The 14,205-nt window shown below is 44.0% G+C and overlaps 1 protein-coding gene across 5 annotated transcripts in view; it reads left to right on the top strand.

Moving 5' to 3' along the window:
* The window catches only part of RMI2 (RecQ mediated genome instability 2), a 51,239-nt gene that overhangs the window by 15,846 nt on the left and 21,188 nt on the right, over positions 1–14,205 (top strand). For 4 of the 5 annotated variants that reach the window (XR_004628482.1, XR_004628486.1, XR_004628485.1 and 1 more), the window contains exon 2: positions 9,353–9,467. The gene's annotated coding sequence lies outside the window, so the exon portion shown is untranslated. Of the gene's footprint in view, positions 1–4,840; positions 5,177–9,352; positions 9,468–14,205 lie in introns of those variants that run through there. The other variant, XR_004628483.1, reaches the window with a different exon arrangement.

The following is a 14,205-nucleotide window of genomic DNA, read 5'->3' as shown; positions in this document are numbered from 1 at the left end:
TGCTGAATTCAGCGGTCATTCATATTGCTGTTCCCACAAATGGAATGTCTCTTTCATCCTCAAGCTGCTTTTAAGATTTTTCTCCTTTTTTTTGGTTTCCATTAGTTTATGTGCCTAGGTGTGGTTGTCCTTGCGTTAATCCTGTTTGGGATTTGTGGAGCTTCTTGGATCTATGGATTGGTATCTTTCATCAATTTTTTATTAATTACTGGCTATTATCCTTTATGATATTCTGGCCTACTCTCTCTGTTCTCCTCGTGGGATTCCAGTTACGCATATACCAGACAACTTGATGCTGTCCTGCAGGTCTCACACATGTGTTCTTTGTTTACCCCCTTTCTTTCATTTTTAATTCTTGTTTCTTTCTGTGCTTCGGTCTGGATAACTACCATTGACCTATCTTCATATTCACCGATTCCTCTGTTGGGCTGTGTCCAGCCTGTGGTTAAATTCCTCTGATAGATTTTTCATTTCAGATGTTTGTATTTTTCAATTCTAAAACTTCTATTTGGGTCTTTCATAGAGTTTCCATTTTTCTCTTAAACTTCCATCTCTTCAGCCATCATCCGTTTTACCTCCAAATTCTTTAACATATTTTCAAGCCTTTGCCTATTCTAGCATCTGGGTCATGTGTGGATCTGGTTTTATTAACTGTGTTTTCCTGTTTCACACAGCTAGTAATTTTGAATGAATTGTTTGTTGAACGTTGTGGGTGACATGTTGTAAAGATTCTGGATTATATTATCTTCCTCTAAAGAATGTCGAGGTTTATTTTTTAAGATTTTATTTATTTAAGAAAGAGAGACAGAGCACCAATGGGGAGGAGAGGAAGAAGCAAGCAGGCTCCCTGCTGAGCAGGGAGCCCAACTTGGGGCTCAATCCCAGGACCCTGGGATCATGACCTGAGCCGAAGGCAGACACTTAAGCAACTAAGCCACCCATGTGCCCCAAGAATGTTGAGTTTTGTTCTTGCAGACAGTTAAATTGACTGACTGGTTACCTTGGACATAACAAGGCTTGGTTTCAGCTTTGTTAGAATGGGTCTATTTCAAGTCCCTCCTCCTCCTCTCCTAAGTTCTAGTGTATGGCCCCTACTCCTACGATATGCTCCACACTTGTAAGGCCTGGCTTTTTGGGGAATGTCAACTGAAAGCTGTGGATGATTAATCAGAATCTCTCCTCCTAGAGCTGGAATTATATGACCTCTAATATTTCTGTTGAGTTTACTTACCCTGCCATCCAAGCTGTTTTCCACTAGACCTCAGAGTCTCATTCTGCACATACACAGCTTAGGATCTGGCCAAGGATCTGCGGTGAACCTCTGTGCAGATTTTGGAGGCTCCCATTCTGTGGCACCTTCCAGTTAACAAGACCACTGCTCTCTGTTTGGGCTGTACATCTCTGCTCAGTGTCCGTTCTTTTTCTCCTTTCCGAAGAAAGCCGTGGCGAACATGGACTTCATCTCAAGTACTTCTCCTCTCTCAGAACTGCCGCTCTGTGTTGTGCTCTCCAGAGTTCCTGCAAATGATTGTTTTATGTATTCTGCTTAGTTTCAGAGTTGTTTATGACAGGAGTGGTAGTAGTCCACTGAGGCTGGCTTGCAGACTTTTAAAACTTCTTATTAGATCATAAAATATATATATATATTCTGGATTTCTGGGGTTTGAGTCCCACTTAGAAAGGACTTTCCTACCAAGAGATCATTAAAAGTTTCTTTGGGTTTTCTTCTAGAACTTACACAGTTTCATTTTTTTTTTAAGTTTAAATCTCTGACTCATCCATAATTCATTTTGATGGAAGAAAAAGGTAGAGGGGTCTGTTTCTCCCAGCTGCTACCAAGTTGTCCTAATACCCATAAGTAGAGAGTACTTAACTCCACTGACATGAAATGAAGTCTTTCCTTATGTGTTAAATTCTTGAATGTATTACGTGTATTTTTACCTCCATTCCATTGATGTGTTCTAGGTACATTTTTATACACATATTTGTTGGCATGAAATTGTTTTGATTACTATAGGATCATAATCTGTTTTAGTACCTCATAATGTTCTTTATTCTTTCAGAAATTTCCTGGGTATTGTTGTTGTTTTTAAAAATTTCATGAACATTAGAATCAGCTCATCTAGTTGAAAAATTACACACACACACACACACACATACACACACACACGGGCACATATATCCCTGTGGGGTATTTTTGTTGAGATCCTATTTACATGTTAAATTTAAGATGTTGCTTTTTTAGTGACTTTATTTTTATATCTCAAAAATCACCCATTTTAAGTATACACTTTGGTGATGTTTAGCGAATTTATAGAGTTGTATGGCCATCACTATGGTCCAGTTTTAGAACTCTGCTGTTACCCCAAGAAGAGCACCTGTGCCGTTTGCTGCCCCTCCCTGTTCCTACCGCCAGCCCCAGGCAGCCGCTCTCCCACTTTCTGTCTTGACCAGTTTTCCTTTTCTGGTCATTTCATGTAAATGCAGTCCCACAACATGCGGTCTGCAGCCTCTGGCTTCTTTCACCCAGCCTGCTGTGCTGGGGGTTCATTTCTCTCGTAGTGGGTATATTTCCTTTTCACTGCTGAGAAGCCTCCGTAGGACGGACACGCCACAGCTTGTCTGTTCATTCATCAGTTGGTGGGCGCTTGTGCACCAGTCTTTGTGGGGGTGCACGCCTTCGTTTCTCTTGGATAGCAACCTAGGAGAATTGCTGAGCCATATGGCAAAAGGGTGTGTAACTTTTTAAGAAATTGCCGACCTATCTTCCTTCCAGAGTGGCCACATCATCTCACACCCCCCACCCCCACCACGTGTGAGGGCTCCAGTCCACATCCTCCCAGATACTCAATATTGACAGTTACACCTTTCTTGCGTTGAGTTTTTTCTAGATAAGAACGTATGCAGTGCAGCTTTCTTTCCATCTGAAGTCTTCTCTCTCCTCCAGGGGCTTTAAAAAGATTGCTCCATCTGGATTGTATACATTCTGGTGCATTTGTTTCTGGGAGTTTTCTTTCTTTGGAGTGGGGAGTGCTGTTGTCAGTGGGATATTTTCTTTGGTTAACTTGTCCAACTGCTTACTGTTTGTACATAGGAAGACTAGGTATTTGGGTACGTTGCTTCGATACGCTATCCCTTCATGAAATCTCTTTCCGTCTGCCACATTTTTTCCATTGCTTCTCTTGGACTCTCCAGAGTAAACAGAGTTACTCCTCTTCTTTCTTCTCAAATTTCATGTTTTCTCTTAACTACTTTCATCAGCTAGAATCGTCCAAACAAAATAGCAGTGATAGGGGGCATTCTTTAGTTACAGAGTCTCATGGAAACTTCTCTTGCTTCCAATGATTACAAATGATGCTGATTTTTGGCTTGATGGATGTGCGAGTCTGTGTGTGTAATTTTATCATGTTAAGAAACATCCTTTCTAATTTGATAAGAGATTTTGTTATAAATGGTAAATCTTGTCAAATGCGTTTCAGCATCTATGAGGAGCATGATTTATCTCCTTTAATACATTACTATAAAGTAAAATGTGTCCTCATCACACTGTACAAGCCTCACTTGGATCTGGTGGTTTCTCCCTTTAATGATCATGGTGGATTTTATTTGCTAATTTTATGGGACTTTTGCATTGATTTTTATGTAAGCGAAGTTGGTCTGTGGTTTTCCTTTATTGTGCCGTAATTGTTGGCTTTGGATATCGATGTCCCTGATAAAGAATTTGGAAGTGTTTCTTCCTCCTCTGGGCCCTGGATCAGTTTAAATGGCATTGAAATGAACATTCCTAAAGATTGACTTTGGGTTGGTTCCCTTCACCTGGGAAAGGATCCATGCCTGAGTCTTCTGCCTTCCCCTCCCACCATGGAGCTTGGGGAATGGTGGTTATCTCTGCAACAACCTTCCCAAGTTTCTTCTGGTATAGCTTTTTCCCCTTTTTGGTGTGTTGGGGAGGAAAACTTTTCCTCTACCTTTCAAAGATTCTTCTGGCTGGTCTAACAATTAAATTGACAAGAGACAGATTACCGGGGGGAAACCTAATTTAATTTTATATGTATGGGAATCCACAGGAGAGATTCAAAGACAGAAAGGAAAAATGAGGTCTATATGCTGTCCTGAGCTAAGGGACAGGATGGGTCTGGGGCTTCAGTGGGGGAGGAGGGCCATAAGAAGAGCAGATGTCTGGTAACGAGATGTTTGCCCTGCCATAAAGATGGATTGCTCAGATAAACTTTGTCTCTTGTAATAGCTCTTATTCTGGGAAAGGCCCCTCAGTTTAGATTCTTCTGGGTCGTTAGGAGAGAGGGAACATTCTCTTGAGCTTGCAGGGTTTCTGTCAGCTTCAAGTGCAAAATAGTCCGTGTGCCAAAGTTGCACATTTTGGGGAGACATGTTCTGAACCCCTTCAGGCTCTTGTTGGTACTTTTTTGCTCTCAGAAAATCTGCCTTCTCTAGGTTTTCAAGTTTGCCTCCCTAGACAGCCCCCTTCTTGTCTTGATTAGTTTAAACCCCCTTCCCCACCACCAACTAAAACAAGCCTTAAGTTGACTTGAGGTTACCATTTTTCTCTTAATTAATTTTTGAAAAGTTTTACATTCAGGAAATGCTACATTCTTCCAAGTTGTTCTTGGAGAAATAGGCTAAGATATACATCATCTCCCAGAGCCCCTGGGGCAGCAGGAAGTCACTGGAAAGGGTCTCTGCATTCAGCAGCCAAGGACCGGCTCCACTCCTCTCCTGAGGGTGGAAGTGCTGGCCAGAGAGCTTCAATATGACCTCACTTCTACCCCCTTCCCTGTCTTTAAAGCATAATCGAGAACTGAGGTTAGGTAATAAAAGCTCACATCGTTTTTCCCAAGATGTGTGTTGACTGGGTCAGTTTCCTCCTTCCTTAGGGGTCAAACATAAGCAGTTTTCCCTCGCCCCCTTTTCTTGTAAAAACTCAGACTTCCCTCAAACCATTTCATGGAGAATAGATTTGTTAAAAAATGTGTTAGTACTTGCTCTCTCTATTCTTTCATTAGGTCAGAAGCCCCACAGATGGCAAGCACTGGATGATAGGCGAAGGGCAGCAGAACATGTGGCCTGAAAATATGCCCCATGGGAGTAAGGATTCGATGCTGCAGGGAACTGGGAAGAAGTAGACACAGGACAAGCTCTCCGCCCTTCCCCTATTTACGTAAGAGCAGGACTAAATTTATAAGGCTGTCTCGCTCCCCTCCCTGCCTGGAAGGGCACAGGTTAACCCCTGGAGAGAACTGGGTCCCTTAGCAGCACCAGAGCCATCTGCATGACACACCAGGCGGAAGAGGAGCCTTAACCACACTTAGTTTCCCAGTATATTACCTTCCCTCAACGTTCTGCCTCTAGAAGCTCACAGTCCTTCTCCTTTGACTTGTCTCTTCTCTAAAAATGTGTTGTTCTTTTGTTAACTCTCTCCCTCCCCCCCAAATAGTTACTCATGCGAGTTCTCCATGTGCTATGGTTGGTGCACATGCTAAGAAACTTCTGTTTTCTTCTTGCCAGTCTGTCTCTTGTCAGCATAATTGACAGGGCCCTAGCCACAGAACCCAAGCTGGGTAGAGCAAAAACATTTTCCCCTCCCCCACAGAAGCTTCCTCCAAGAAATGACCTGCATGTTATGCTCCCTGAAGAGAAAGCAGCTTTAAAAAGGAAGGGGTCACCTGCTTCCTCCCTCCTCTGTCTCCACCTTCCGTCCCCCTCTCGGCTTCTGTCCCTATAAACATGTACCACTCATGGCTACCCCCAACCCGTCTGATCGCAGAAAAAAAAAAATTCCTTGGAGCCTGTATTTCCTTCCCACTATTTTTTTCTACTATAGTAAAATGCATATGACCTAAAATTTACCATCTGTAAGCGTCTCCTTAAGGGGCATCAGACGCATTCCCAAGTTGTACAACCACCCCCACCATCCATTTCCAGAATCTTTGCTTCTTTCCTGAGACTCTATACTCATTAAACACTATCTCTCCATTCTCTTCTCCCTTCCTTTCAATTTTTATTAATCTCTGGGACAAACAGCACATACCAATTCTAAAAGCCATCTTTATTTTTTTTAAGTTTATTTTTCTTTCTACATAATTTTTTTTTTTAAATAGGGTCCACACTGGGCGTGGAGCCCAACACGGGGCTTGAACCCATGACACTGAGATCCTGAGCTGAAATCAAGAGGCCGAAGCTTCACTGGCTGAACCACCCAGGTGCCCCCAAAAGGAATTTTTAAAAGAAAAAACCGATCACCTGCTGCGTGATCACTCTTCCTGTACGAGCTGTTTGTTTTCCTGTATCCCTGGCCAGTTCTTGTCCACGTGCGGTCATTCTTAGTGCAGATTTCTATGCAGTCGTGTCTTCTGCTTTGCTTAGAGGCTAATCTTCTTTTCATGTTAATATATTGTCACATGTTGCACTTTTTGACAAATGAGTTTGAGATACTGTATCAAATTAATAGACCACAACTTTAAAAAAATCCTTTCCCTGTTAGCAGTCTGTAATTCTTCATCATTTTGAATAATGAAGCTATTTTGAAATTCTTGGGAATCATTCCTATTTCCCCTCCCTCCCTACTCTTGGATAAAGTCCCAGGAGTGGGGCTTATTAGGTCAAAGGAATGAATGGTTTTAAAAAGACAGTAGGAACGCACTACTGAGGTACTAATTAAAACTGCCAGTTAGAGTTTGAGGGCTTTGGTTTTGCCCACAGCCTCACTGGTTCTGGGTGTTATTACTTACATATCTACTCTGCGGTGTAATAAAACTATCATTGTTATTTTATTTGTATTTGGTACCAGTAAAATTAAGTTTTCTGCCTAATGGTGACCCCTTAGCTGTATTTCTCTTTTGCCTGCTCTCTCCTTTACCAAATCACTCCACGGAGACTGGATTTTTAAAAACTTTATTTGTACCTGCTCTTTATATGCTGTAGACATATTAATAGGTATTTTTAACGGAATCGTTCCCTGTCCCATCCGTTTTTCTCTAAATTCCGCACGTGTGCGTGCACCCCCAGCCATACACCCCAAATTGCAAAGTGTTGGTGTCGTCAAATCTGCCTTGAGAAAGGAGAACTGGGCTTCCCCCTTGGGGTCTGGGCGCGTGCCCAGCCTACCGCTATTTTCCTGGTAAATGCTTGGCTGGGGACAGAGCGTGGGAGGCAGGTTGGGAACCTTCTGCAGTTTCCTGTCTGGACCGGAAATCACCGATTCTTTGAGCAGATCTAGAAACTGAGGTCGTGTGGTTATAAACCATGGACGTATCTAACTCTGAACTGCTCAGCCTCCCCCCACCCCACCCCCAGACATTCCAGCGATTTGCTTTCCACTGTAAATGATCTCATTCCTTCCTCCTCCTCCTGGGCTAAGTTCCCTTCAGCAAGGCCTAGCATAGCACCTCTGATGGTTGTGGGTACGTTTCTGATTATGTGTGACGTGGCTCATCGGGCATTTTCATGTGGACTAGGGAAAAATGAGTAAGTACTCCAGGTGTGTCTTGGGACAGGGCAAAGGTGCACTTGACTCTCTTCATGTCAATGGTACACTATATGGAGCTCAAATGTAGGAGGTGGTGACTGACGCTGGCAGCCTCGAGGGTCCAATGGGCCCAGATCAGCGCCAGCCTGGCCGCGTGCTGGCCGCGTGCTGGCTGGATGACCTTGTGTAAGTCAGCTGGGCTCTCTGAGCTGCCCCCTTCCATGACATGGGGTACATGCCTCGCTGGGTACTATAAGGTCTAAGAAAAGATCAAACGTCTTTCAAAGAGTAGTGCCTGGACTCTGGGGTCTTTTGCTTGTAACTCATAGCAGTATAGCATACACTCAACACATCAGGACACCCCTCCCCTCGCACGTCCCTCGAGTGTGTGGGAATGCACTGGGGTGGCCCCATTCACGCCGTCTTCAAAAAACTCTCAAACTCTCTAGAGCTGCTTCTTCTAAACTTTATTGAGCATCTGCTGTGTGCTGGGGATTTAGGTGTGGGGAGGCCAGGGCCACTGAATGTGGCCTCTCACCTTCTGGTTGACCCGTTCCTCGTGTCTGACACTTCGCCCTTTGTTCTGGAATCGGGACCTTAGGACTCCACATACAGAGGGCTTGGGGGGGAGGGGCTTCCACTGGTGGGCAGATTTCACAGCCACCCAAGCCTCCCCCATCATACCAGTGAATGATTAGCCCCATCGATCCAGTGGATCTGTTCAGGGACTCTGCCAGATTTGTTTTTCGGTCAAAAATTCAAGGGACAGGTCTGCCTTCCCAAAGAAAGTGAACAGCTTTGAAGGCTATATTCTTGGGGCCCTAGCAGGTGTCTGTGGAAACCAGCCCCTCAAAAAGGAGGCCCTCTCTAGTGTCCCCCAAAATATTCAGTTCCAGATTCAGTATCTACCCTGAAGAGGGACACTCTCCCACCAGATCAGGAAGGAATTTGGGACCACGGGTCCATCTCAAGGAGCCTCACGCCTTAAGGGAGATGCTGTAGAGGGCGGGGAGGCCAGTCCCGAGCTAGGAAGGCCCCAGGGCAGTCCGGGCTCACACAGTGGCGGCCTCAGACAGAGCAGCCGAGCAAGAGAAAAAACATCTTGCACAAGAACAGTTGCTGGAATGGAGGTCTGTCTGCAGAGGTGGGCCCAGGGGGCCAGGCTGTCTGTCCTAGAGAGCAGTGCAGGTGTCAGGGAAGGTAGAGAATCCTCCAGACCAGTTGTGAACTTTATGGTCCCCAGAAGTATTTTGAAATCCTCGACTCCGAGCCCTCCTTGGCTGTATCTGGAGCAAGTGTGATCTCTGAGCCTCCTGGCCTTTCATGCTGGTGGTTCTGTCCCAGCCAAGAATCCTACTTGCCGAGGAGCTGGAATTGGTGGGAGAAGGTGAAGGAATCTGAAATCTTTGGCAGCCTGGTGCTGGCTCAGACACAATCTCAAACTGGAAAGAGAAGAGAAGGCCATGCTGTGCACCCAGAGGACGGGGGGCCCTTTTGGCTGCCCCAGCAGCGTCAGGCCCGGAGTGTGGGGGGGGGCGTCGTTAAAAAGACCTCTCCCATTTGGAAAAGAGTAGGAGGCATGGTCAGGGGGTTCCCTACATCTGAGAAGCAAAGAACCAAAACATGGTCCCCTCAACCCCCACCATGGAGTTCCCAGAGCAGGGGGAGTGCTGAAACCCAGCAGCCAAGGCTTTGGGAGCACAGGGGATGCACCCAACCCAGAGTGGGGGTGAAGGAAAGTTCAGGGCATCATGCCTGAACTGACTCCTGAGGGATAAAGAGAGGATGTCCAGGTCATCAAAGCAGCAGGGACATTTGGATGGATCTAGAGTATTTGGTGACCTCTCGGCGGTTTCCCTCCACTTTCAGAGCAATCCAGCCTCACCCCGGGACTCTCTGGCTCACACCCAAGTGTGGATCTCTTCAGCTTGGAAGGGACGGACCCTTTGCACCCCCCCCCGCCGAGGCAAGGCGCCATTAGCAGGTGAGTTTTAAAAGTTCTTTCAGATCTCTTGTCCTTCGCTGTTTTGTGGTCTGAGTGGGATGGGGTTGTCAACGTGTGCATTAGAAGCAGGGACAGCGTGTCTTTATCTGGCTGCTGACTCCAGAGGGCTGCCCGTGCTGGTAAGGCCTGGAGAGCAGACACCTCTCGGTGTCGGTTTCAGGGAGGTCCCGCCTATCGGTCATGTGTTGCATTTCTTACAAAATATGAACATTAAAGAATTCCATTAAATGCCTTGTCTGTCGTCTACAGAGATTATATTTTTGGTTCTTTTCCAGATAAGATACACTTCTAAAATACTTTCTAGCTTCCTGCCAAAATGTACAGTCGGGGTCAGATAAACCCAGTTGTGAATCCCTGCGTGTCTGTCTGTGCCGGTTCTTGCTCTTAGAGTTCTGGCTCCTTGAGTGTGTTCGTTTTGTTAGAATTGCCTCGCTCAGAAGTAGTGTATATGGTTGTATCACCGTGCCTAGCACGGAGTGGGTGCTCCATGAACATTCTTTAATTAAAAAAATGTAAATGACCGTGTATCAGTGCACGGGAAAGCCCTCTTCAGGACATTCACAGTGTTGTGCCGCTGTCGCCTCCAGAACTTTTTTTTTTTTTTTAATCCGGCCAAACTGAAACTCTGTCCGCCTTAACCGTCAACCCCCCATGCTCCCTACCTCCAGCCATGGAGACTTTGTCGCCATGATTTGGACTGCTCAAGGGGCCTCCTGTAAATGGAATCAGACAGTATCGGTCTCTTGGTGACCGGCTTCCTGCGTTTAGCATAATGTCCTCAGGGTTCGTGCATGTGTAGCAAGTGTCAGAATATCTTTGCTTCTTAAGGATAATGTTGCATGGGCTTATCCATTCATCTGTCGATGGGCATTTGGGTTGCTAGTACCTGTAAGCTATTGTGAATAATGCTGTGTTAATATGGAGGTGCAAATGTCTGAGTCCGTACTTGCAATTCCTGCGGGTATATACCCTGAAGTGGAGTTGCTGGATCATATGGTAATTCTATGTTTAATTTCTTGAGGAACCGTCACAATGTCTTCCAGAGTGGCTGCATCTTTTTTTTTCTTTTTTTTTTTTTTTTTTGCATTTCCACCAACAGTACACAAGGGATCCAATTTCTCCACATCCTCGCTAACACTTCTTTCCTAATTTTTTTTTTTTTATAGTAGCCGTCCTAATGGGTGTGAGGCGATAGGTCATTTGGTTTTGATTCACATTTCCCTGACGATGAATGATATTAAGCATTTTCTCACATGCCTGTCAGCTGTCTGGATGTCGTCTTTGGAGAAATGTCTATTCAGGTCCTTTGACTGTTTCTAAATCTATTATTAGTAATCTCCAATGTGGGGCTCGAACTCCTGACCCTGAGATGAAGAGTCACATGCTTCTCTGACTGAGCCGGCCACGTGGCTCTCCTTTGACCACTTTTTAATCAAGTTGTCTTGTTGATAGTGAGTTTGCAGGAGTTCTTTATTTATTCAGAATATTTACTCCTCATCAGATAAAATTTGCAAATATTTTCTCCCTCTACGTAGGCTGCCGTTATACCCTGTTGATCGTGTTATTTTGTGCACAGTTTTTAATTCTGATGAAGTCTGTCTTATTTAGTTGCCCGTGCCTTTGGTGCCCTATGCAAGGACACTACCAATCCAGTGTCAAGCTTCCCCCCTGTTTTCTGAGGGCTTTATAGTTTCAGTTTTTATATTTGGGCATTTGATCCATTTTGAGTGAATGTGGTATAAAGTAAGGGTCCAACTTCATCCTTTTGGATGTAGATACCCATCCCCCCCTCCCGCCCCACTATTTGATGGAAAGACTGTGCTTTGTCCGTTGAATGGTCTTGACACTCTTGTCAGAAATCACAAGGGTTTACTTCTGGGCCCTCTATTCTCTTCCATTGGTCTGTATATCTGTCTTCGCGTGAGTACCATACGGCTTTGAGTACTGTACTTTGTCATAAGTTGGAAACCAGGAAGTATAAGATGTCTAACTTTGTTCTTTTTCATGATTGCTTTGGATATCTGGGGGCCCTTGAGAGACCATATGAGTTTTAGGACGGATTTTTTTTTTAAAGATTTTATTTATTTGACAGAGACAGAGACAGCGAGAGAGGGAACACAAGCAGGGGGAGTGGAAGAGGGAGAAGCAGGCTTCCTGCTGAGCAGGGAGCCCGGCGCGGGTCTCGATCCCCGGACCTTGGGATCGTGACCTGAGCTGAAGGCAGTTGATTAACGACTAAGCCACCTAGGCGCCCCAATTTTTTTTTAAATTTCTGTAAAACTGGGCTATTGGGATTTTGATGGGGGATTCCTTGAAATCTGTAGGTCACTGAATAGTACTGACATACTAATAATATTAAGTATGCCAGTCTAGTAACATGGGATATTTTTCCATTCATTTGAGTCTTTAATTTCTTTCAGCGATGTTTTATAGTTTGTGGTGTACAGGTCTTTCAGCTCCTTGGTTAAGTTTATTCCCAAGTATTTTATTTCTTTTAATACTATGGTAAGTGGAATTATTCTCCTAATTTCCTTTCGGTTAGTGTATAGAAACACCACCAGTTTTTGTGTTGATTTTGTATCTGCAACTTTGCCAAATTTATTCTAATAGGGTGTGTGTGTGTGTGTGTGTGTGTGTGTGTGTGTAAAATCCTTAGGGCTGTCTGCAGGTACATAGATTTTATTTTTTTATTTCATTTTTTTAAAAGATTTTATTTATTCATTCAACAGAGATAGAGACAGCCAGCTAGAGAGGGAACACAAGCAGGGGGAGTGGGAGAGGAAGAAGCAGGCTCATAGCGGAGGAGCCTGACGTGGGGTCGATCCCATAACGCCGGGATCACGCCCTGAGCCGAAGGCAGACGCTTAACCGCTGTGCCACCCAGGCGCCCCTAAATTTTAGATATATTCATATGTTCATTTCGTCTAAGAACAGAGATAATGTCTTCCTTTCCAATTTAGATGCCTTTTTTTTTTCTTTGCCTAATCACTCTGGCTAGCACTCCGAATGCTATTTTAAATGGAAGAGGCCAATATAGACATCCCTGTCTTATTCCTGATCTCAGAGTGAAAGCTTTCAGTTTTTCACTATTGGATACCTTATCTCTGGGCTTGTCATCTGTGCCTTTTATTAGATGAAGTTTCCTTCTAGTCTGTTTGTTGAGTGTTTTTTTTATCATGAAAGGATATTGAAATTTTGTTCAAATGTTTTCTTTGCATCAACTGAGATGAGCATGTGGTTTTTGTCCTTCATTCTGGTAATGTATATTCTATCAAATAATTTTCCTATGTTGACCCATCCTTGCATTTCAGGAATAAATCCCACTTGGTGTGGCGTATGGTCCTTCTAATACACTGTTGAATTCTGTTAGCTAGTATTTTCCTTCCTCCTTCCCTCCTTCTTTGTCTCTCTCTTTTTTTCCTTTCTTTTCTTTTTCTTTCTTTCTCTCCCTCTCTCTCTGTTTCCTTCTTTGTTTCTTGAGGATTTTGCATCCATAGTCATCAGGGATATTGGTCTGTAGTTTCTGTTTCTTGAAGTGTCTTTCTCTGGCTTTGGTATAGAGAGAATGCTGGCCTCATAGAGTGGATTTGGACATGTTCCATCTTCAATTTTTTGTAAGAGTTTGAGAAGGATTGCTTTTCATTCTTAAAATGTTTGCTAGAACCCACTAGTGAAGCCATCTGGTTCTGGGCTGTTTTTTGTTTTTCTTTTTTCTCCTTTGTGAGGAGGTTTTAGTTACTGTTTCAATCTGCTTGCTAGTTACAGGGCTGTTCAGATTTCTAGTCCTTCATGAGTCAGTCCTGGCAAGTTACAGGTTTCTAGGAATCTATCCATTTCACTTAGGTTGTCCAATTTGTCATACAGTTGTTCATAGTACTCCTAAAATCCTTTGTTTTTATAAAAATATGCTGCAATATCCTCTATTTCATTTTTAAAAATTTTTTAAAAGATTTTATTTTTTTAAATTTTTTTTTATTATGTTAGTCACCATACAGTACATCCCTGGTTCCTGATGTAACATTCGATGATTCATTAGTTGCGTATAACACCCAGTGCACCATGCAATACGTGCCCTCCTTACTACCCATCACCAGGTCTATCCCAATCCCCCACCCCCTCCCCTCTGAAGCCCTCAGTTTGTTTCTCAGAGTCCATAGTCTCTCATGCTTCATTCCCTCTTCTGATCACCCCCCCCTTTCTTTATCCCTTTCTTCTCCTACCGATCTTCCTAGTTCTTATGTTCCATAGATGAAAGAAACCATATGATAATTGTCTTTCTCTGCTTGACTTATTTCACTTAGCATTATCTGCTCCAGTGCCGTCCATGTTGCAGCAAATGTTGAGAATTCGTTCTTTCTGATAGCTGAGTAATATTCCATTGTATATATGGACCACAGCTTCTTAATCCAGTCATCTGTTGAAGGGCATCTCGGCTCCTTCCATGATTTAGCTATTGTGGACAATGCTGCTATGAACATTGGGGTGCATATGGCCCTTCTCTTCACTACGTCTGTATCTTTGGGGTAAATACCCAGTAGTGAAATGGCTGGGTCATAGGATAGCTCAATTTTTAACTTTTTAAGGGACCTCCACACTGTTTGCCAGGGTGGCTGTACCAACTTGCATTCCCACCAACAATGTAGGAGGGATCCCCTTTCTCCACATCCTCTCCAGCAATTGTTGTTTCTTGCCTTGTCTATCTTTGCCATTCTAACTG

Source organism: Ailuropoda melanoleuca, chromosome 10, assembly GCF_002007445.2.
Source record: "Ailuropoda melanoleuca isolate Jingjing chromosome 10, ASM200744v2, whole genome shotgun sequence".
NCBI lineage: Eukaryota > Metazoa > Chordata > Mammalia > Carnivora > Ursidae > Ailuropoda > Ailuropoda melanoleuca.
Note: the sequence above shows the minus strand (reverse complement) of the source record. Positions and strands in the feature narration are given on the sequence as shown.